Below are 21,203 nucleotides of genomic sequence, written 5' to 3' on the forward strand. Positions count from 1 at the left end.
AAATATGGTAAATGAAAAGCTGAGGTTATGTCTTTCATTGTAAAGTATCCCATGCTAATTAAAATAATTTTTCTAGGGCTTCCCTGGTGGCGCAGTGGTTAAGAGTCCGCCTGCCGATGCAGGGGATACAGGTTCGTGCCCTGGTCCGGGAAGATCCCACATGCCGCGGAACGGCTGCGCCCGTGAGCCATGGCCGCTGAGCCTGCGCGTCCGGAGCCTGTGCTCCGCAACGGGAGAGGCCGCAACAGTGAGAGACCCGCGTATCGCAAAAAAAAAAAAAAAAAAAAAAAAAATTTCTACTAAAGGAAAAAGTAATATTTTCTTGATTTGGTGAATAATATGCACATCTCCTCCTTATAATCATTGAAGCCCCTCATACAATATTAATTAGCAGCTATTTTCAGAAAAGAGTCTAAATTGGATGCTGGGAAAGAACAAGCTTTCATGGTCACCATGAAAATTATTAATCAATGTAGATATCCTTATTTATCAATGTGATGTATCTATTATTAGTTGAATAGCCTTAAGACAGTATATACAACATCTGAAAAGTCCCCCAAAAGTAGTTATATACCACTGTTAGCAAAAGAAATTATTTATTTTAAATTCTGAATTGCTGGAATAATTAACCACAGTTTTCTCAACAAACAGTAAGCATTTGTGCTAAACTCCTAAGTGTTTTCTTTATTATTTAGGACAAATAAGAACTAACCAAATGAGCTGTTTCTATTCCACAGAGATGAGTAATATGTCTCCCTTGTAATCATGCCTCCGATATCAATGATTAAAGTAAATTTAACTGCTTTTCCAGAGATCAAAATACAAGGAGTTACAAAGTGAACTACTGAGGACAAATAGTTTTGGAAATCCGATTTATGGAGTAATGTCCATTACTGTGCTTTTCCAACTCTGTCCATCTTTTAATCATGTCCATGCCTTCTAAACTTGTTTGACTTTCCAGTCTTTCACTAACACTTCTCTGCTTGATAACATTTAAAAAATCAGTATTTATTGTGTTGAAATTTATATTCTACTTCAAACCTATTACAAAACACACATGCAAACATGGAAAAGAATATAACTCCCCTCCAGTATTTCAACTTTTCATTAAAATGCAAATATAATGATTTTCATTAGCCAGGCAACAATACCCACAGTCTTAAATCAAACCCAACCCAACCCAACCCAATTATCTTTTCTATGTACATTCCAACTGTCCCTAAGATATATTCTTCCTCTTACGTTGGATCATTTGTTGATGAATACTTTTAGATTTGTATTTGCCATTATTATCCCTGATTGGAGAGGAAAAAGCACAATGTGTGACTCGAGATTTTAAATTTTGGATATATCCTCCTCCCTAGACAGACAAATATAAAAATATTTCACTAAATTTTCAACAACTGGAAAATGATCCTTTTCCAATTCCTAAACACTACAAGAAGAAGGAAGAAAACTCACTCAAGGCAATTAAAAGTATGTCATGAGGGTAACAGCCAGTAAATTTCACTTATATTTCACATTCGACCTTCTCAGCAGTCTATCCAGCCCACGCTTTATTTGCCATAGGTAGAAAAGTCTCCATAGAAACTTAGCTTAATATCGCTAGACGAGCAGCCCCAATGAAAGAGATTCAGCAAGATTCATGTGCGTAAAAAGGAGGAGGAGGAGAAAGAGGAGAAAAGGAAGAGGAAGAAGGGGAAGAAAGGGGAAGAGGAAGAAGAAGTAGAAGAGGAAAGAGGATGAGGAGAAAAGAGACACAGAGAAAAGCAGAGAGATAAAAGACCAAAGAAAAGAGAGCAGCCAAGAGGGAAAGAGAAATTTGGATGGGACTGTTAGAAATCTGCTCTCTACGTCTCTGTTTCTTTACTGGGATTGGGTTTCATTTCTTTCGGCGCCCCTGACCTTGCAGTCTTCCAACTCTCCACACTCCCCCCCCCCACCCCCGCCTCCTGCCCGCCCGCCCCCTCCCCCGGCCTGCGCCTGCCTTTGTGTCTGCCTGTCACTTACCGGGGAACCCGACGAAGCTGATTCGGGAGAAGCACAAAGCCAGGACACAGATTTGCCCACAAATTCTCTCACACACATTCCCCAGGCTGGAAGGTACAGCCCATCGCAGAGCTGATGTACCTCGAGAAAAGTGGGTTCGGGTCTTATTGAGGGAACCAGAGAAACTATTCTTTCCTCTCTCGCTCGGCACCGCTAACAAAACGCGCGGACTTCAGGAAAAAACAAAACCCCACTGAGTGGACTCCTGTTCCACTCGCCTGACACTCGCTGAGCGCAGCCCCCGAAAAGGGGGACACGGGGCAGAAAGGGGCGGACGCAAACGCACACCCAGACCCAGAGCCCCAGCGGAGAAAAGGGTCGAAGACCACTCCGTCTGTGTTCTCCCCAGGGCGGGCGAGGATAAACCCGAGGCTCGTCTGCCTTCCACGAAGGGAGGGGGTGGGGAAGCTTCAAGGGGAAGGTCGTGCCCCCCACAGCTGAACTATTTTAGAAAGGAAAGCAGAGAAAAATCACTTTCCGGAGGATAAAAGGCCGGGAAAGCAGCCGGCCGGACTCACAAAGGTAAGTTTTCTGGGCGAGGAGGACACGAGCACTAGCAGGAGAGAGAGGAGGACACAGAACTACAGGTTTAAAGGGGGGTGGGGGGGAATTAAAACTATATTTGTCAGCCATGTTGAAGAGGCTCCAGTAATTTGTGAAGCTTCCCTCTTCCCTCTTGGTATTTGTGGGTGACACTGCAGGCTTTGCTCCCCAGTCCCCACAAGCCCGAGAGAAAGCGCAGGGGAGAGGAAAGGGAGAGTTTCGCGGCACAAGAGAAGCGCTCTGACCTCGTTCTCGTCCCTCAGCCTTGCAGCAATCCAGCAGTGGCAGTCGGGTCTCCTTTCTAACAAATCCTAAAGGGCAGCCATCTTGCTTCCTTCTGCTTCTCTACGAAAGCAGCCTAGCCTCCGCATCAATATTCATAAGGCAGTTTGACGTCTGTTCTCATCACTCGGCGGGGCCGGCGTCTCGGGGCGGCCGCGGCGAGGGGGCGGACGTGACTCGCATGCGAGCCGGGCCTGGGCGCGCGGCGCTCGCGAGGAGGCGGCGGGGCCGCCCGAGCTCTCGCCGCAGCCGCCGCTCTCCTCCTCCTCCTCCGCCTTCTCCGCCCCGCTTCCTCCTCCTCCTCCTCCGCCTCCTCCCCCTTCACCCGGCCGCCGCCTCCTCCGTCCCGGCCTCCGCCGCCGCCCCGGGACCCTCGGCCACGGCTCCCCGGGAATCGGCTCCCCGCCCCGGGGCTCCCCGCACAAAAGCCGGCGGCCCCTGGGGCCGAACGAGGGGGCGCGCGGTCGAGGCCGGGGCTGGGGAGCCAGCGTGGGGAGCCGTGGGCCCGGAGGAGCGCGGGGCGGGGGCACGCGGGGCAAGGTCCGGCCCCCGGGACCCTCTGATGGGTTTCCACTCCAGTGAAGGCGCGGGGCGGGCGCGAAGGGGGAGGTGGCGTGCGTCCCTGGCAGGAGGCTGCGAGACCCCAGCTTAACCTTTTAAACTTTTTGCTGGTACCGCACCCCACCGCCTCCTTAGAGTAGGTGGGCGCCGCCCCCGCCCCGACTCCCACCTCCTGGCAGGTATCCCCGCACACGCCCCCTCGCGCACCCACCCCCTGGTAGGTCCAACCGCCCCGCCTCGTCCCCGCTTTGGCATCCTCTCCACACAGTCGCTTTCATCTCGCTCAGCAGAAGCACTCCCCAGTTTCGCGGAGGGCATGCCCTTAGTGCTTTAGGGGCCTGTAGTTTTAAAGACTCGACAAATTAGGAATTTGACCCAGGCCCGCTTCTCCCCGCCCCGGCCCACCTTCTGTTTACTTTGGCCACGTGGGCTGGGAAGAAGGATTCACGCAGATCCGAGAGGGCTTTCGCACCAGTGACTCTCCACTTCGCGCTGGATTCGGTTGTAAGAAATAAATCTGCACTTTCAAATGCTTAAATTTACCCCCATAAGAGCCTCTATTTTGAAAAAATGTCCAGCCTTATAATTAAGTAATGACATCGACCCATAAAGAACTAAACGCCGAATGACGGACGCTCGATTTTCCCTGAAGTTCGGAATTCTATATAACCACTCGCATCCACTGACAGATTTTCTTTTCCATCACCGAGTAGTTTTACTTCTCTTTTTAATGCTTTTTCCCCCTAATCATAAATTTTTTATGTGAAGATGAGATCAAGAACAAAGCCCACGTGAATTGGTATATCAGATGGTTTTTGAGATTTGCCCTCTATTAGAAGTTCTCACGTTACTGGCATTAAAATTTTAGATAGACGTTTTGGACACATCTTTTACGGGATCACTACATTGTGATCACGATACTCTTAAGTAAACACAAGTTATTTTGTGTAGCTCACGGTTTTTTGTCCGCAAATTTCTTTGGATGTCTTTACCTAATTTTATGAAATCGGAATATTTTCTCTTTGAAAAGGGTTAAAAAAGGAACTCTTTGTATGTGTCACGTTGTTACTAAGAAGAGCGTTTGAAATGAAACGCTGTTTATTCCACTTTGAGACAAAGTTGACTTCGATTTCTGGTTTTGCACTAGACTAGGTAAAATCGTTCGTTTCCCTAAGCATTCATGTAAAATGAATTTCCATCTTTTCTAATTGTACACTAATGTGTCATTGAAGCCTTGGCAATTGCTAACGGACTTTAAGCTGTTTAAAAGGTGCCTTGTAATTTGTTTCTCAAGTCCAAAAAGTAAAGTTTTCCGAAGGCTGTGACGTACAGTTGTGCAGCGCACAGAACAGCAGAATTGTGGAAAGCGTGAGCTTTGGAGTCCACAGAGGCAGATGAATCTTGACTCCACGCTTACTAAATGTGTGACCTTGAGCGTGGTACTTAACCCTTTGTGTATGTCAGTTTCCTCACCTGTCAAACACCATCTAAAACAGTGCGGTTGTGAGGATTAACCATGACACTAAGTGCCCAGGTGGTTATTACTACTGGTTATTACTATTACCAGTCATAAGCCATCTACTTGCAAGAGTTTTTCTTGTTTAACTAGAAGTATAGAAGTAATTATGTCTTCCTACATTGAATAACATGGCAAATATTGTATTGGCATGTGTCTGATATAAACACCCGTATATGCCCTTATTTATATGATAATTGACGAAATGGTCTGTAGGGTCACCTCCCTCTCATCTTTTAAACCTCTCTCTTTGTTGTAACAGGTGGTTCTCGTCTACCTGGAGTCATACTTGGCTTGCAGTTGGTTTTGCAACAGGCCCTGAACCTTTTCTTGCCAACTTCTTCCTTTGCACCTCCACCCCACCCCACCCTTAACCACCATGACATTTGTTAATTGAAAATACCTTACTCCTCTTGGCTGTTATGACTTTTCAACAGCAAAAGGAAGTAAAATTCTAAAGGTCTCCAGGTGTAAAATATCTTAGTGAAATTTTGTATTGTTGATTTTTTAAACACCTCTTTCTTACTTGTTATTTCTGGGAAAGATAAGCTATAGTGAACGTTGTTGACTGGATATTAGTGGGTAATTCGGAGCAAGCTTTTATTAATTGTGTGCATTCTTAAGATTTCTCCTCTTACAGATGTGGATAATCTTTTTAAAAGATAATTTGCTGTTTTAACAGCAGTCAATTGCTATCAAACTCCTTACCATTTTCTTTTTTTTTTTTTTCTTCAACTAGAAAGACCAGCACTATTTCCACACAGAAAAATCCTTGCTTCCTTACCAGAGGAAAAAAAACTAATAGAACAAGTCCTACAACATGCTATTCTGTGTTAGAAAATTGACTTGATTGGGCTGGGTACCTGCTGTCTAACTCAATTGCTCGGTCTCTAAGCCTCATAGGGTGGAGGCAGCTTCCTGTCTGCTTTGTCCTTTAAAGAGCTGACAACAGGGCTTTCCTGGTGGCGCAGTGGTTAAGAATCCGCCTGCCAATGCTGGGGACACAGGTTCGAGTCCTTGTCCAGGAAGATCCCACATGCTGCGGAGCAACTAAGCCCATGTGCCACAACTACTGAGCCTGTGCTCTAGAGCCCGTGAGCCACAACTACTGAAACCCATGATCTGCGACAAGAGAAGCCACCGTAATGAGAAGCCTGCGCACCACAAAGAAGAGTAGCCCCCACTCTCCGCAACTAGAGAAACCCTGCGCGCAGCAACGAAGACCCAACGCAGCCAAAAATAAATAAATAAATAAATTTCTATTAAAAAGAAAAAGAGCTGACAATAGCAGCTTGCTTTACAATGCAAATTTCTTGTACTAACAAAAAAATAATAGGTGATTCTTAATTTCCTCCCCACCTGCAGAATAGGAAATTTTCTTTAAGGACTTGATTTTCTCTTTAACTGAGATGAGAGTTGTGGTGCATACACCTTTGAAAGAATTATAGTGGTTTAACAAAAACATTAAATCATGGCCTGTTGTTTCCCATCTCCAAAACCATATTTCTGAAGTATGACATGATAAAGATTCTCTCCATGCTTAAAAGACAATTGACCTTCAAACAGCACAGCAGTCATTGCTGGGAAGGGACTTTCTTGTTTCTTTTGTCTAGTGACATTACTGCACACCATACAAAGGTACATATTTAATATAAGTAGAATGCCAAGTTAAAAAAATCCCCAAGAGATGAAACATTTAGACAGAACACTTCAAATTATTGATATACATTATTATTAATACAGACCATCATTGTCTAAAGCCGAGGATCATAATATTATGAGATTCTTGATAGAGTCTCTTTTGTTAATATGATTTCTACTTTTTTCCTGACCTTGTTTCATATGGTTAATTTCTCTTTCTATCATTTGGAAATTTTAAAGAAATAGACACAAATGATATAATCCTAACACTCAAATCAGGAGCTTTCCAGTGTGTGTACTGATTTAATGGGGGTTAAAATGAAATGTTAGATGAAACTCAAAAGTTTAATCCTGTTAAAATATTGTCAAAGACATTATAAGAAGAATATCAGGGGGACTTCCCTGGCGGACCAGTGGTTAAGACTCCGAGCTTCCACTGCAGGGAGCATGGGTTCAATCCCTGGTCAGGGAACTAAGATCCCACATGCCACGAGGTGTGGACAAAGAATATTAGGCTCATTAGTGAGACAGATCTCATGGAAGTGCCTCCAGAAGTATTGCAAATGTGTTGCTAATATCCATCTCTTTTCTTCTCATAAATTCTGAATTCACAGTCCAATAACTACTCTTCTTATTCTCATCCGACTTTGGTAACGCATTTAATATCCCACTTTCTTCTTTTTTTAAAATTAATTTATTTATATTTTATGTTTGGCTGCGTTGGGTCTTTGTTGCTGCACGTGGGCTTTCTCTAGTTGCGGCGAGCAGGGGCTACTCTTCGTTGTGGTGTGCGGGCTTCTCATGGCGGTGGCTTCTCTTGTTGTGGAGCACGGGCTCTAGGCGCGCAGGCTTCAGTAGTTGTGGCACGCGGCTCAGTAGTTGTGGCTCGCGGACTCTAGAGCGCAGGCTCAGTAGTTGTGGCGCACGGGCTTAGTTGTTCCGTGGCATGTGGGATCTTCCTGGACCAGGGCTCGAACCCGTGTCCCCCGCATTGGCAGGTGGGTTTTTGACCACTGTGCCACCAGGGAAGTCCCCCATTTTCTTCTGATAGAGTAATTTTTCAGTTTCAGTGATAAACTTCAATAATGAAGTTTATTATATAGGATTTTATAGTTTTAAAAGCATTTTTGTACACTAATATTTTTGTGGTAAGGTGTACACTAACAGTTTAATATTCAAAATCATATGCCACATTAAAATGGCATATAATTCCTGTCTTATAAAAATGAAAATTGAGGCTAAGTGACTTTTCCTGCAATAGAGGATCACCTCTCAAACCCAAGTTTAGTGAATCCAAGATCAGGCCTTTTTCATTATACCCAAATTATCCTCATATCTTTTCCTGCTCATCTCCGTCTAAATTTTTCTCACCATTATTAGTACTAACTAGTATAAGAATCTTCCCTTCAAAACTCAAAATAATTTTCCATTATTCTGTTACTTAAGAAAAACAACTCAACACCTGCATTTACATATACATTTACTTGTTAAATACTGGCTATGTACCAAGCATTGTAATAATTCTTGTACATTTATTATCTTTTAATTTAATGCTTAGCATAACCAAATAAGGTAGGTAAAAGCTTATTGAGAATTAACAGTTGAGTGATTTGGTTGGGATTAAAGAGCTGGAACCAAGGTCTAAATCTAAAGCTAGGTTTGTCTGATTCTAAAGCTCATGTCCTTGCAAGCTACACTGTTCTGTCTCCCCAGTTTAGCAGATACAGATATCTATGTTTAATGCCATGATAAGTTTTTCACACAGTTAGGGTGTGTGTGTGGGGGGGTTGTGTTTTGGGGTTTTGTTTTTGTTTTTTTTACAATAACATTAGTGTTCCCTATCTCTTCCTCATAAAACAAAAACAGAAACAAAAACTCTTGTCTAAACTTTTACTTGGTTTTTGTTTGTTTTTTTTTTTGTTTGTTTTTTAATCATTTGCTTTCTACGCTGTTTCTTTTGTTTCCAATTGTATGCTAGAAGTTGGCATGCTTGAACTTTTTGGAATAATGATTATATTTGTGTAATAAACAAATGTGGTATCACACTCCTGCCCACTCCCCCCATCCCTATAACATATGTCTTAACCCCACTAACAGATTGTTTACAGATAAGTTCTGCTACCTGTTTTCAGTATTAGTGTGGTGAAAGGACGTTGCACCCTTGATCTGCTCCTGATTTCCTTGAATGACTTAGGGTTCATTCCCGCCAAACAGGGAAGCTGACAGGTGGAAAGAATGCCACCTACTGAAATTGTTCATAGGACATGGATCTTTGGGGATAAAATACTTAAAATGGGATGGCACTAAATCTTTCCATTGGGAAAATGAATGAGACTCACCTCTGGAGCTTTTGAAAAACACAAATAACTAGCTTGCACTTCTCTACCCCCAGCACTGTCTTGGTTTAATTAACGAGGTCTGGGATGGGGCTAGAGTAACAATAGTTTTCAAAAGATTCACGGATAATCAGATGTACAGCTCTGCTGAAAAATCGCGGGTATAGCTTAATGTGTAAAAATACGATGAAAACAATTAATGCTTACACATAATATTAATAGTTAATGGGCACAAAATGTTGTCATTCATGGAGCATCCCATGACAAAAAGCAAACAGTGGGTACCTCACTACAGTCTGGTGAAGCCCTCACACCTTTGCAAAGATGGAGCAAATTTGCCTGTGACTCCCTTTCTGTATTTCAGGTTGGTTAAATCCTTCTAAGTTCTCTTGTGTCAGGTTAAAAACAAACAAACAAACAACTCTCCTTTGAGGAAGAGATAAATAATTAGCAGCCAAAGAATGACCCAGATTATTACTAGTGAAAAGGAAAGAGCAGGGGAAAATGCAAGTGATAGGACTGATAGCCTGATGCAGTGGGGAGAAAGAAGTGTTGAAAGTTGCCTGAGTTCAACTTGAGAAGAATACTTAGGGATTTTTGTTCTAATAAAAAAAAATTCTATTGGTTGAGTTTCGTCACATTTTTCTAAAAACATTTAAACCATTCTTTAATCCAGGCAGACAGACAAATTGATTCTGATTTCTTTCTTTTTCCAAAATAATGGTCATGCAATAGTTTATGAATGTATTACAAGCAGCTAACTATTAGTGCAGTTCTTCCTGGAAGAAAGAGCTTTACAGATTAAACTAATTTTAGGTCCCCATGAGTTAAATTCTTCCCTTTCTTATGATATTCTATATGGAAAAGAAGGAAAAATAAAAAAGGAAGTAGGGTAGTTACTATTTGACATCCAATTTTCTTCAAATATTCTAAAGTGTGTTTTCATACTTTCTAGAGATGTGTGAGAAAAATCTAATGAGATCTGAATCAGTGCCAACTCAGAGCCTGTGGGAAGGCAGGGTAGTTTCCTGCAAAGATCTACACCACCAACCTCTGTTTAATTTGTTTTCTTATTTTATATCTTAGAGTACAATACTATTACTATTTGGCAGAAAATCTCCTTGATCTGTCAGTAATTAGGCACGCCTCTAAGTTGAACATGGGTTGATTGCCAAGCAATTGTTCTGCATTTCACAATGACTTTAAGCCCCAAGAGAATAAAGTACATTTAAGTAGTGACCACAAAATAGGGGTTCCTGAAAGAAAAGTTGGAGTAGAAGGTGAAAAGAAACACACACACACACATTAAATCAGAACATCAAAAACACATGCTAAAGAAGCATTTCTTTGGGGGTCCCTAACATTTATTTCTCTGAAATCTTATGATCACTGACCCTAGTTAGACTGGGTGAGAGAGATAAGGAAGTGAGAGAACTATTGAAGAATGGTGTGCTTAGCACAGGGTTGGGAGATGTCAGGTGGGTGTGATCCTAGTGGTAATACTGATATACTTTAATAAAGGAGACTTTCCTGATTCTCCTTAAATCTTAAAACATTAATAGCTATTGTCTACTAGTGAACAAGAACCAAAAGAGTCTCTCTCTAAATTTAAAATCCAAAAAAGGCTAAAGTCATAATTTTGGTGGGTGAGGGCCACTGTTAAAGGTAAAAGTATCAACTCACAAAACAGATACTCAAAAAAATTTAGACAGAGAAACTAGTAAAAGCATACTTATTGGAATGTTAAACTCAGTCTGATATGAGTAAATGACATGGTTTAGGATTGTAGTCTAGACTCTACTACTAAAAAACCTACCCAAAATCTTTAACATGCATTATCTCATTTAGTATTTACAATAATCTTTAAAATAGGTGAGACAGTTATGAATCCCATTTTATTTTATCTTATTTTTTAACACTAGGGAACATGTATTTAACACATGAGGGGACATGTCAGAGAGATTAAGTAACTTGCCCAGGATTACACAGCAGGTGATACATTCTGAGACTTAAGTCTTCTTCAGTATTCTTTCCACAAACCAAAGGGAAACAAATAAACCAACTTTAATTCCTTCCTGGGGGCAGAAAAGAAGCTCTGATCAACCTGTGACATTGTACCTTAGGCTGATACATTTGTATTCCTTGCCTATGCTCACACAGGCAGAGCAGAATGCTACAGTAATGGAAACATTTAGGAAAAGTGTGTTTACTGTTTTTCGTTTATTTACTTGTTTATGTTTTAATGTAGGCCATCCACTGTGGTAGGAATTCTATTCATTCCAAATGTGAGGGGAAAGTTAATCTATTCCCTAAAAAACATTTCTAAGGGGAAGAATAACAAGTCAAGACACTTTGTCAGAAATTAAAAAAAAAAAAAAACTTTAGAAATGAAGGCTTGTTAGTCTCATTTTCCATTGCAAAATGGTTCATCTGAAGTTTCTAAACTGTCATAGGTTATGGTGATGCTTGAGATACTGATGTGTCATTTGTGTTTCAATTTCACATTCTTGAGAGGCAGCTTAATCAGCACATGACCATAACCAGAGTCAAATGGCATCGTTACAAGGGTTTGCTCAGGAAATCCTCAAATCACAGAAGGATCAGAAACGGATGGAAATACCATCGCAAAAACATCCCTTAAAAGGTGTAATAATAACAACATATCTGGTCATTCTTGTTTCACATTAGTGGTAGCATTTCCCAGGCTCTGCTTTCTCAGCCTTTAAGAAAGGCTATATTTAAAATTAAATTTAACTTAATTCTATATTTAAAATTAAACTTACATGGTGATGGCTCATTGCATTATTCTCACTTCAATATACTTCTTATTTTTTCTCTCATTCAGTGATATAACAGTGAACAGTGATATAACAGTGATATAACAGTGAACCTGCTCTCCAAGAACTTATAGTCAAGTGGGAAAACAGACATGTAAACGGACTGTGATAAAACACTCTGTGTTGTGTGCTGGGGTGCAGTCAGAAGGGTGCTTACCTCATGTTTGAAAGCTCAGAGCAAACCTCCCATGAAAGTAATATTTAAGCTAAGATCTTAAGGATGAATAGGAATTATTCAGGCCAAGTAGAAAGTCAGAGAAGAGTGCTCGGTGGAGATAAAAGAGTAAAAAGAGTATATGAAGAACCAGGGGCAGGAGAGAGCACGACATGTTTGAGGGGGAAAAAAAAAAAACCCCACGTTCCAAATGACTTGTATAGGAAGTGAAGAGGGAGAGGGTGACTACTCAGGTTGTGGCCATGTGCAGGGACCAGACCATGGGGGTTAGTGACAGTCATGGTAAGGGGTTTGGGTTGTGGCCTAAGTGCAGTAGAAAGTCAATCATGGGTTTTAAGAGAGAAGAAAATGATCAGATTTGGATGTTGGAAATATCTCTCCAGTAGCACTAGGGAGAGTGGATTGAGAGAACACAGTAGCAGCGGCTAGAACACCAGTGGGGAGACAGGGGTAGTGACTTAGGGAAAATTAGAGTGGTCTTGAATTAGAGATTAGTCAATAGGAAGGAGAGAAATGGACAGGTACATGGGCATCACAGAGGTAGAAGAAATGGAGCCTAGTAACTGCTTGGAAGCACGGAGAAGCAGAGGCGGGACTCCAGAATGTCACCCAGGTTTCTGACCTGGCTGGGGCAGTTGGTGGTGACTTTCACTGGAGATAGACATGACAGGAAGAGAAGAGGACCTGGAAGTGGGACTTTGAGAGCGGAGTAAAAAAGAAATCAGTGATCAAAACATTAAGTTCGAGGCACCTGAGGGACATCCATGGGGAGATGTGCAGTAAGCAGTTGGATGGCTGAGCCTGAAACCTAGGAAAAGGATTCAGACTGGAGTTTGAAATTTGTGAATCATCTGCAGACAGACGGCAGTTGAGGGAGATACCATTACACTCTGAGTGAGAAGAAAAGTGGAGTTCTAGGACAGGACCCTCAGAGGGACACCCCCTGTGAAAGAAGAGGAGCCCCCAAAGGAGGAAACCAGAGGTGTGTGCTGTTGTGGGAACCAGGTTAAGGACTAGCCTCATGAACGAGGTCTGACCTGGTGAGCAGGGCCACATGCTAAGGAGCCGTCACCTGAGACGAGTAACGAGAAGTGCCTTGGGTATAGCAGTGGGGCATTCCTTGCAATCCTTGGCCAAGTGAGCTTCAGGAGAAGAGTCCTGGTGACAGAAGCCAGATTGCCTGAGGTTGAAGGATAAACAGGAAGTGAGGATGTGGAGATAGGGAGAGCCGATGTTTAAAGAAGGTTGGCTACAGAGAGAAGGAAGCAGATAGCAAAGAAGCTCCAGGGCGTTGTCGGATGGAGGAAAGAATGTCTTAAGACGGGAAAGACTCCAGCACGTTACTGATGGGAGAGAGCAGATTGAGGTGGGTGGTTAAAGATACAGGAAAGAAAAGAAAACTTACTGAACAAGGCCCCTGAAAAGTAGGGTCTTTTTTTTTTTTTTTTTTTTTTTTTTTTTTTTTTTGCAGTACGCGGGCCTCTCCCGTTGCGGAGCGCAGGCTCCGGACACGCAGGCTCAGCGGCCATGGCTCACGGGCCCAGACGCTCCGCGGCATGTGGGATCTTCCCGGACCGGGGCACGAACCCGTGTCCCCTGCATCAGCAGGCAGACTCTCAACCACTGCGCAACCAGGGAAGCCCCAAGGTAGGGTCTTTTAAAATTCTGCTGACAAGCTGAGGAGGCGCATAGGCCTTACAAAGGAGGGGAGGACAATTGGTTTAGTGAGTTCATTTCATCGTGCCCTCCCTCCATCTCTCTCCCTCCCTAGTGGGCTTTGTAGATTTTCTTCACAAGTTTCATGGCTTTGGAGAGAAAGAGGAATGGGGTCTGTGAAATGTATTATGAATTAAATGCTGGTGGTTGGACAAGGCTGAGGTGGTATCTATAATATAACATAAATTTCTAGAAATCGGAGCTTCCTTCAAAACACAAGGGTGTATTATAAAACACTGCAGCTAATAAATACATACTAAAGAGACCCTACAGTGGAGGGACAATCTCCATCTGGGTGATGTGCAGTGATGGGTAAGGTTTCTAATCCATGCTTTGTACTATAATGACAGCTCTGTGATCCAAGAATAATCATAAGAATATATACCAAATATTGATTGTCTACTGAGTGCTGAGCACAAAGTACATATTATTTTTATACTACAAGGATCCTGCAAGGTAGATATTTATTTTCAGTTTACAGGTAAGTAAAGGCTCAGAGAGAATAAATAAGTTTCTACAAAGAGCTGGTTAATGGCTCAACTAGCACCAGAACGAAGTTTATCTATTTCAGATTGTGAGCACTTTGCACTAAGTAACATGATGTATCTTTCAGAAATATCTTATTGAAAATTATTTTTGCTCCCGATTTCCCTCATAGTTATGTATTATTATGCAACTAAAATATCTTCTCTTTTAGATAATTGTGACCAACCAACCTAGGAAAAAATTGGTATTGGTGTGCAAGGGAGAGGGAGTTGGGGACAATCTAGATCCAGACATATAGAGATTAATGAGAGAAAAAGAATGATTTCCAGCATCACATATTCCTTCAGCTTGCCTATTTCCTGCATGCCGCAACTAAAGATCCCGCATGCCGCAACGAAGATCCCACGGGGCGGCAACCAAGACCCAGTGCAGCTAAATAAATAAATAAATATTTTAAAGGTACAGAGATATTTTGTCTGCCCAGACCTGAAAGTAATTACACAACTAAACACTTAAATTGCGATTATGACAGGCACTACAAAGAAAAGATTCGGAGGCTGTGGGGGAAGGTACAAGGAAGGATGCAACCCAGTTTAGAAGTCAACTTGAGCTTTCCTTGAGGAAGTGATAATTGGGCTGACTTTTGAAAAATAACTAGAAATGAACCAATCAAATGGGGTGTGGGGTGAGGAGTCTTGTTTCGGGCAGAGGGAATTGCATATGGGAAAGGCCCAAAGCAGAAATGGATGTATCATAAGGCCAGTGTGGCTGCAGCCCAATGAGTAAGTAGGAGAATACAATCAATGAGGCTGAAGATAGGCAGGGACCAGGACATACAAGGCCTTGTAGGTCACATTGAATCTGTTTTGGTCATTATATATTGAATTAAACTGCTCAGGATCCATCCTCACTTTTGTCAGAGAATGATACTATGATTTATCCTTGGGAAACTCTAAGCAGATAGGGTAGGGGAAAAAAAGAACCAGGCATGGCTTTCTTGACAGTAGAGAGGCCATCTTTGGCCTAATCCATTTTGTGAGCTAAGCCTGGCCACAATGCTTGCCTTTGAATAGGTCTCAGTAGTAATTATCTTAAGAGAGCACAAGGACAAACTTCTCAGGCAAAAGAAGTAACCATAGCAAAGAGAATATATCAGTTGTAAAGACCCCCAGTTCTATTTCAACGGTAAAGATTAGCCTGAAGCTCTCAACCACCAGATCACCCTGAACCTAAGGGATGATGATGTTGACCTTTTCAGACCCTCATGACTTCAATCAACTAAGGCTTGGACTCTGTCAACTGCTCAAGTCTCTGTCAACTGCTCTGTCAACTGCCAATGGTACATGAATATGCATGTACCATTAGCTTAAAACTTCCCCAGTTTTGCTGTCTGGGGAGACACTGCTTTGGAAAGATCCCAGGTGTTCTCCTTACTTGCTGCAAGAGATAATAAATCCTTCCTTCTCCCAGTCTTTGGCTTGGTTGTGTCTTTTGGCTCAACATCCATCAAGAGGCGAACTCAGTTTTTTGGGTAAAGAGCCAGTCTTCAAACCATGAGGTTTAGGCAGAGCCAGTCTACCTTCAGCTTCAAATGTGGGCCTGTGTTGAAGTAGCCGTGGCTAATCGGAGAATAACTTCCTGCTCTCCCCACAGGAATTGTTGAGAGAGGGAAACATGCAACCCAAGCCAGGCCAATCAGAACCAATAGGGCCAACTCTGAGACTTTTGCTGGTGGTGTTGGCTATTGCAACCAGAGGGAAAAGCTCAGTTCTCTCAAAGGAAATGTCTCTCTGTAGCCAACACAGAGGAGAGTAGTGCTGAGAGATTATGTCCAGTTAATATCGCTGAATAGATCTGCTCCATAACTTTTCGGGTTTGTGAGCCGGTAAATTCCTCTTACCAGGCAAGCCCGTTTGAGCTATATTTTAGTAACTTAGAACTGGAGGTGTCTTGATCTATTATTATTTTTTTTAAGTGGTAGAAGAATCAAAGTGTGGTGACAGCTAAAGTGTGGAATTAGCTGGGTGGAGGTAGGAAAGAGGCAACGAGGACCTCTTTCTGTTACCTGAAAACTGGGTTCACCTTGTTATTGAACCAAACTTGGGTCCCCTCACCCATGCACAATAAAACCAATCTACTGACACTGGATTGTGGTGAAGGAAAGTGCAGCTTTATTGTAAAGGCACCAATACAAGGAGGGTGGGTGGCTTGTGCTCTAAAACCCCAAACTCCTTGGTGGTTTTCAGGGAGAAGTTTTTATAGGGAAAATTTGGGGTGAGGGCTGCAGGGTGTGTGGCTTTCTTCTGATTGGTTGGTACAGGGCTGTGTTCTAGGAGTCGTGTACTCAGCCTGAAATTACCATCCTCCACCTGAGTGGGGGCCTTAGTTCCTGCAGAATATATTGTTATATATACTCCTTGAGGAGGAACCGGGACCCTGCCCCAAGGCTGCACTATTGTTTCTTGACTGCTCCTCCCTTGTCTCTGCATTCCCTCCCTTCTGTGATTAGTAACTGTTTGACTCTACACTTTGGAACTCAGGGAAGGTGAAGGAGGCTGAATGAAGCCTATTTCCTACAAATAAGAAATGGGAGACACGGAAAGTACTCGTACCTGGGAGGACCCTACAGGGTCCTGCTCCATTTCAGCCTCTTGGTGGATGTCAAGCCAAAAGCCACAACCAAGCGAAAGATCAGGAGAAGGAAAGATTTATTACTTGCAGCCAGTAAGGAGAACACCAGTCCAAAGCAGTCTCTCCCCAAACAGCAAAATTGGGACAGAATCCAACTTCAGTTGATCAAAGTAGTGAGGGTCAGAAAAGGTCAACATCATCACTCCTTAGATTCCAATTGATCTGGCGGTTGAGCACCTGAGTTGGGGGGGTGGGGGGGGGTGGGGGTGGGGGTGGGGGGGTGGGGGTGGGGGTGGGGTGTGGATTTAAATTATGTAAAACAGCTCAAGACAGTGCTTGATGCTAGTCTTTACCATCAAAATAGAACCTGGCATCTTTACAACTGATTTGTTATCTTTGTTATTTCTCTTGCCTGATAAGTTTGTCCTGCTGTTCTCTTAAGATCCTTATTACTGAGACCCATTCAAGGGCAAGCATTGTGGCCAGGGTTAGATCAAAAAAATGTCATAGGCCAAAATGGCTTCTCTTCTGTCAGGAAAGCCATGCCTGGTTCTCTTTCTCCAAGGATCCCCTACCCTATCTGCTTACATTTCTTTAGCTGAGAAGTGAAACACAACAGTTGATTAACTTGTTATCTGTGGTATCTTGGGACTCAGAGTATGGGCCTCCTGAGACTGGAGATTAGAATATATGTTCTTTTTTTTTTTTCTTTAGATAGTAATGTACTGGTTCTTTATTTATTTTAAAACTTTTTATTTTATATTGGAGTATAGCCAGTTAACAATGTTGTAATAATTTCAGATGCATAGCAAAGGGGCTCTGCCACACATATGCCTGTATCCATTCTCCACCAAACTCCTCTCCCATCCAGGCTGCCACATAACATTGAGCAGAGTTCCCTGTGCTATACAGTAGGTCCTTGTTGGTTATCCATCTTAAATATAGCAGTGTTGTACTGGTTCTTTTTTTGTGAGGTTTAGTGAGGTCGTTTAAGAAAGGGACAAGCTGCAGTTAAAGCTGGTTTGTCTGGGAGCAGTGAAAACACTAAGAGCAGCCCTTTAGCCCTTGTCCTGAAATCCCAAATGACTAGGAGTCAGAAACTTTATAATTGTTTGGAGTTTGAAAAGTAAAGTCCTCTGTTCCAGTCTAAATTTAGTGCTAGCAAAAGTGGGGAGAGTAGAATGAAATCAGAAGATAAGATTGAAATCAGGAGCTGCACCCACCTCTGTTGACAAAACATCAAGGTTAATTGTTAGAAGACAGAAACCACCCCTTTAGGATCTAGAATCAAGGATTAGGCCTCAGTACCAATGCTGGCTTTCGTTGCTAACTCCCTGAATTTATAGGAAACAAATAGATTGTAGAGTTTACTAAACTTTTAAGGAACTTGGGTTTCCAGAGAAACTCAAACACCCATAAACTCAGGGCTGTGATTGCTCAACCCCCAAGGCAGTACTAGGGATCCTAAACCCACACTAACAGAAATAGCACCAGTAGTAGAGTGTGATGACCAGAAAGTAAAAACTCCCCAGTGCCTTTCTCACCGATGGCCATAGAGGACATATTACACGGGAGGTTATCCCCGAAGACAGATTCCAGAGTAGACAAAAGGGGTCCTCAAGAAATTCACTCCAAAGCCAAGGCAAGGGATTGCTCTACTCCTGTCCTGCAAATAGTCCATTGCATGCCACCCCTCCTCCCATTTCCCCTTTTTCAAATAGAAGTTTTTATGGTAGTTATTTTGTTTCTTCCTCACAAATATACATTGTTTGTTGGAGATGATTAAATGTATCATTTTACAATAGGTTTCTGAACCAGGAGGAATGCACATTAACAAGAGAGTCTAGACTCAGTCTGGTTGCAGTAACTGGGTAACACTTGAATGGTGCTAGTACATATGCTTTTGATTCCATATGATATTATTGCTTAATGTAGGCTTGGGGAATTTTGAATTGTTAGGTATAAGAAAAAGATGTGTGGATGTTGTGCAGTCAGGAGGTGAACTATAGTAAACATCTGTGTTTTGACCTATCAGGAATCTATTTCTTCTAGGTCCACCCCCTAATTTTCCCAGAGGAACTACTCTTAACTTTCATTACATGTGACCAGGTGAATCTGACTTTACTTTCAGCTTCAGACATGGCCTATCAGAACATTGTAAACCTCTGACTTTAGTGATTGGTTCTGGACATCCTAACCACATGTTGGTATCTAGGCCAGTTAAATCAAAAGCAACAAAACAGTTCTGGGGCTGGGGAAGAGGCTTTTTTTTTTTTTTTTTTTTCTGTTGGGATTGTTGTTAATATAGAATATAGGCCTGAGTTTTTTTTATCACCTATTGTAAATGAAGAACCTGCCTGACAATAAAGCTAAAATAGACCAAATAAGAGCATTTGACCCATGTGAGTCACCTCATCTAGCTGAACTTAAAAATAATCTATCCTTGAATTTTTCTTTATGTGAGTCAATCCCCCCCACCCCACTTCCCACTTTCTTGGGGGTAATCTAGTTTATGCTGGGTTTATTTCCTTACTAATTGAATGAACCTTTAACCCAAGAGCAATGGGAAGTCATGACTGGATTTAATCAGGGATGTGATCATATTTGAGATTTTTGAAGAGCAAGTTTTGTTTGAGTAACTCTTCTTGAAGGAACACCAATAAAATGTTTCCCATTTCATTCCCAAAAAGTAATAAGGGGAAAGAATCAGTCGGCTAACTGTTGTACCTATATTAGTACCCAGTGTGTGTAGCGAGACCAAATCTAACTGTGATTAGGCGTCACTGAGGACAAGGCAGATGAGTATTGTACACACATTGTTACATTACTCTTCTTTAGTGTCTACTATTTGATCTCCCTTCATTTGGCATAGAATTGTATCCATGTATATTTTTGTACATTCACCAGCCAGTTAGCATTTCATAGATGAAATGACTAAGGTTCTGGCTCATTCTCTGTTTGTGAACTGAAAATTTGAAAAGATAGTTGGTAGGACTCCTATTTCTTTTCCAAGATAGAAATATAGTAAGCATTTGTCATGAAAACATGGAAGAGAATAGGCCCACCAATTGCTATAATTACCTATAGCAAGATGAAGAATGATTTATTAGCATTAATTATGTCACATGTACATATATTAATTAAGACTAAGAAGAAATGCTGGAACTTTTCTAATGAAGTTAGAAGTGTTCTGGCTGTCTTCCATCACTTAAACTATTTTTTTTTTAATTCTTTTAATCTTAGCCAATGGGTAAAAGTAAAGTATACAACTTGTAGATCACATTTTAAATGTTACTGCTCTCCACTTCAACTCCTTTCCCTACTGTAGGCTGGACTGTGGACATGATGGTAAGAGCCAGTGTTGACCATGGGCCATGCAGATGAGGACAACCCTCTAGAAGAGGCAGAGCAACAAGGCAGAAGTAACCTGGATCCCTTAATGACCACCTGGATTGGAGCCACCTCCCTACCCAAGACCACCCATGAGAAATAAATAAATCCTGTTGTATCTAAAGCATTGTATTTTGGTGGCTTTTTATTACATCAATTTAGCATGTACACCCATAAAATACAATGGATTATTTCCAAATAATGAGTGTGTGTATGTGTGTGTATGTGTGTGTGTGTGTGTTTGTAGCAGATTAGGTGACCAAAAACTAAACAAAAATCCAACTTTTCCTTTATTCTCATGATTTAGAGGGAGTGTCCTCTATGGCAATGGTTGTCAAACTTTAGAATGCATAAAGATTTCCTGGGAAGCTTCTTTAAAAAGATGATTCTGGATTCTATTCCCAGAGATTCTCATCTACTAGGGCTGGAGTATGGTCCAGGAGTCTGCATTTTTAAACAAGCAACCCAGATAACTCTGATACAAGTGGCCTGAGAACTTTATGTGTAGAAGATCTGTCAACACTATCCATGATAAACTGTGTGTGCTTTATGAAAAGTAGGGATATGTAACAGAATAACAAGTGTATTTCTAAATTCATAATTTGGGGGGCACAAAAATTTAATTTGATTAATCAGTTTATGTAAAGGTAATGATCTTAGAAACTGTTACTCTTTTAAAATTAGTTTGAACTTAATTCTATCTAAGATATAGACAGAACTTGAAACATTTAATTCTGCATGTTCTAAAAATGGACTTGAACTATGCTAAAATTATAAACAATGATTCAATTATAGGAAGTGACTGAAAATCTGAAATTTATATCAGAAAGATATAAAGCAAGAGATAGACTTTTTGCTGCAATATTCAGTTCTGTAGGGATGAAACAGAAGTTCTAAACCTTCACTTAAACAAATTTAAGGATAGAATGACAAGCTTAGTATTCAATTCTTAGATGTTTCTATAACTTTCTGAAGCAGAAAAGTATAAGAAAACAGGTGAGAAAAATGAAAGGAAATGCTAAACTAGGCCCCTCTCACTT

At 41.7% G+C, this 21,203-nt stretch overlaps 1 protein-coding gene and 1 long non-coding RNA gene across 4 annotated transcripts in view; one reads left to right on the forward strand and one right to left on the reverse strand.

The window, feature by feature from the left end:
• The window catches only part of TET2 (tet methylcytosine dioxygenase 2), a 133,769-nt gene extending 130,808 nt beyond the window's left edge, over positions 1-2,961 (reverse strand). For both annotated transcript variants that reach the window (XM_030864149.2, XM_060299127.1), the window contains exon 1: positions 2,838-2,961. The gene's annotated coding sequence lies outside the window, so the exon portion shown is untranslated. The remainder of the gene's footprint in view (positions 1-2,837) is intronic.
• Positions 1,990-20,287, forward strand: LOC115857259 (uncharacterized). 2 transcript variants are annotated; one of them, XR_009563957.1, is made up of 3 exons: positions 1,990-2,571; positions 13,412-13,587; positions 20,102-20,287. It is a non-coding gene; the product is annotated as an uncharacterized lncRNA (long non-coding RNA). The 2 variants fall into 2 exon arrangements; XR_009563956.1 differs by lacking the exon at positions 13,412-13,587.
• Positions 20,288-21,203: the final 916 nt, after the last annotated feature.

The sequence above is a fragment of the Globicephala melas genome, chromosome 5, assembly GCF_963455315.2.
Source record: "Globicephala melas chromosome 5, mGloMel1.2, whole genome shotgun sequence".
In the NCBI taxonomy this organism is placed as follows: Eukaryota; Metazoa; Chordata; class Mammalia; order Artiodactyla; family Delphinidae; genus Globicephala; species Globicephala melas.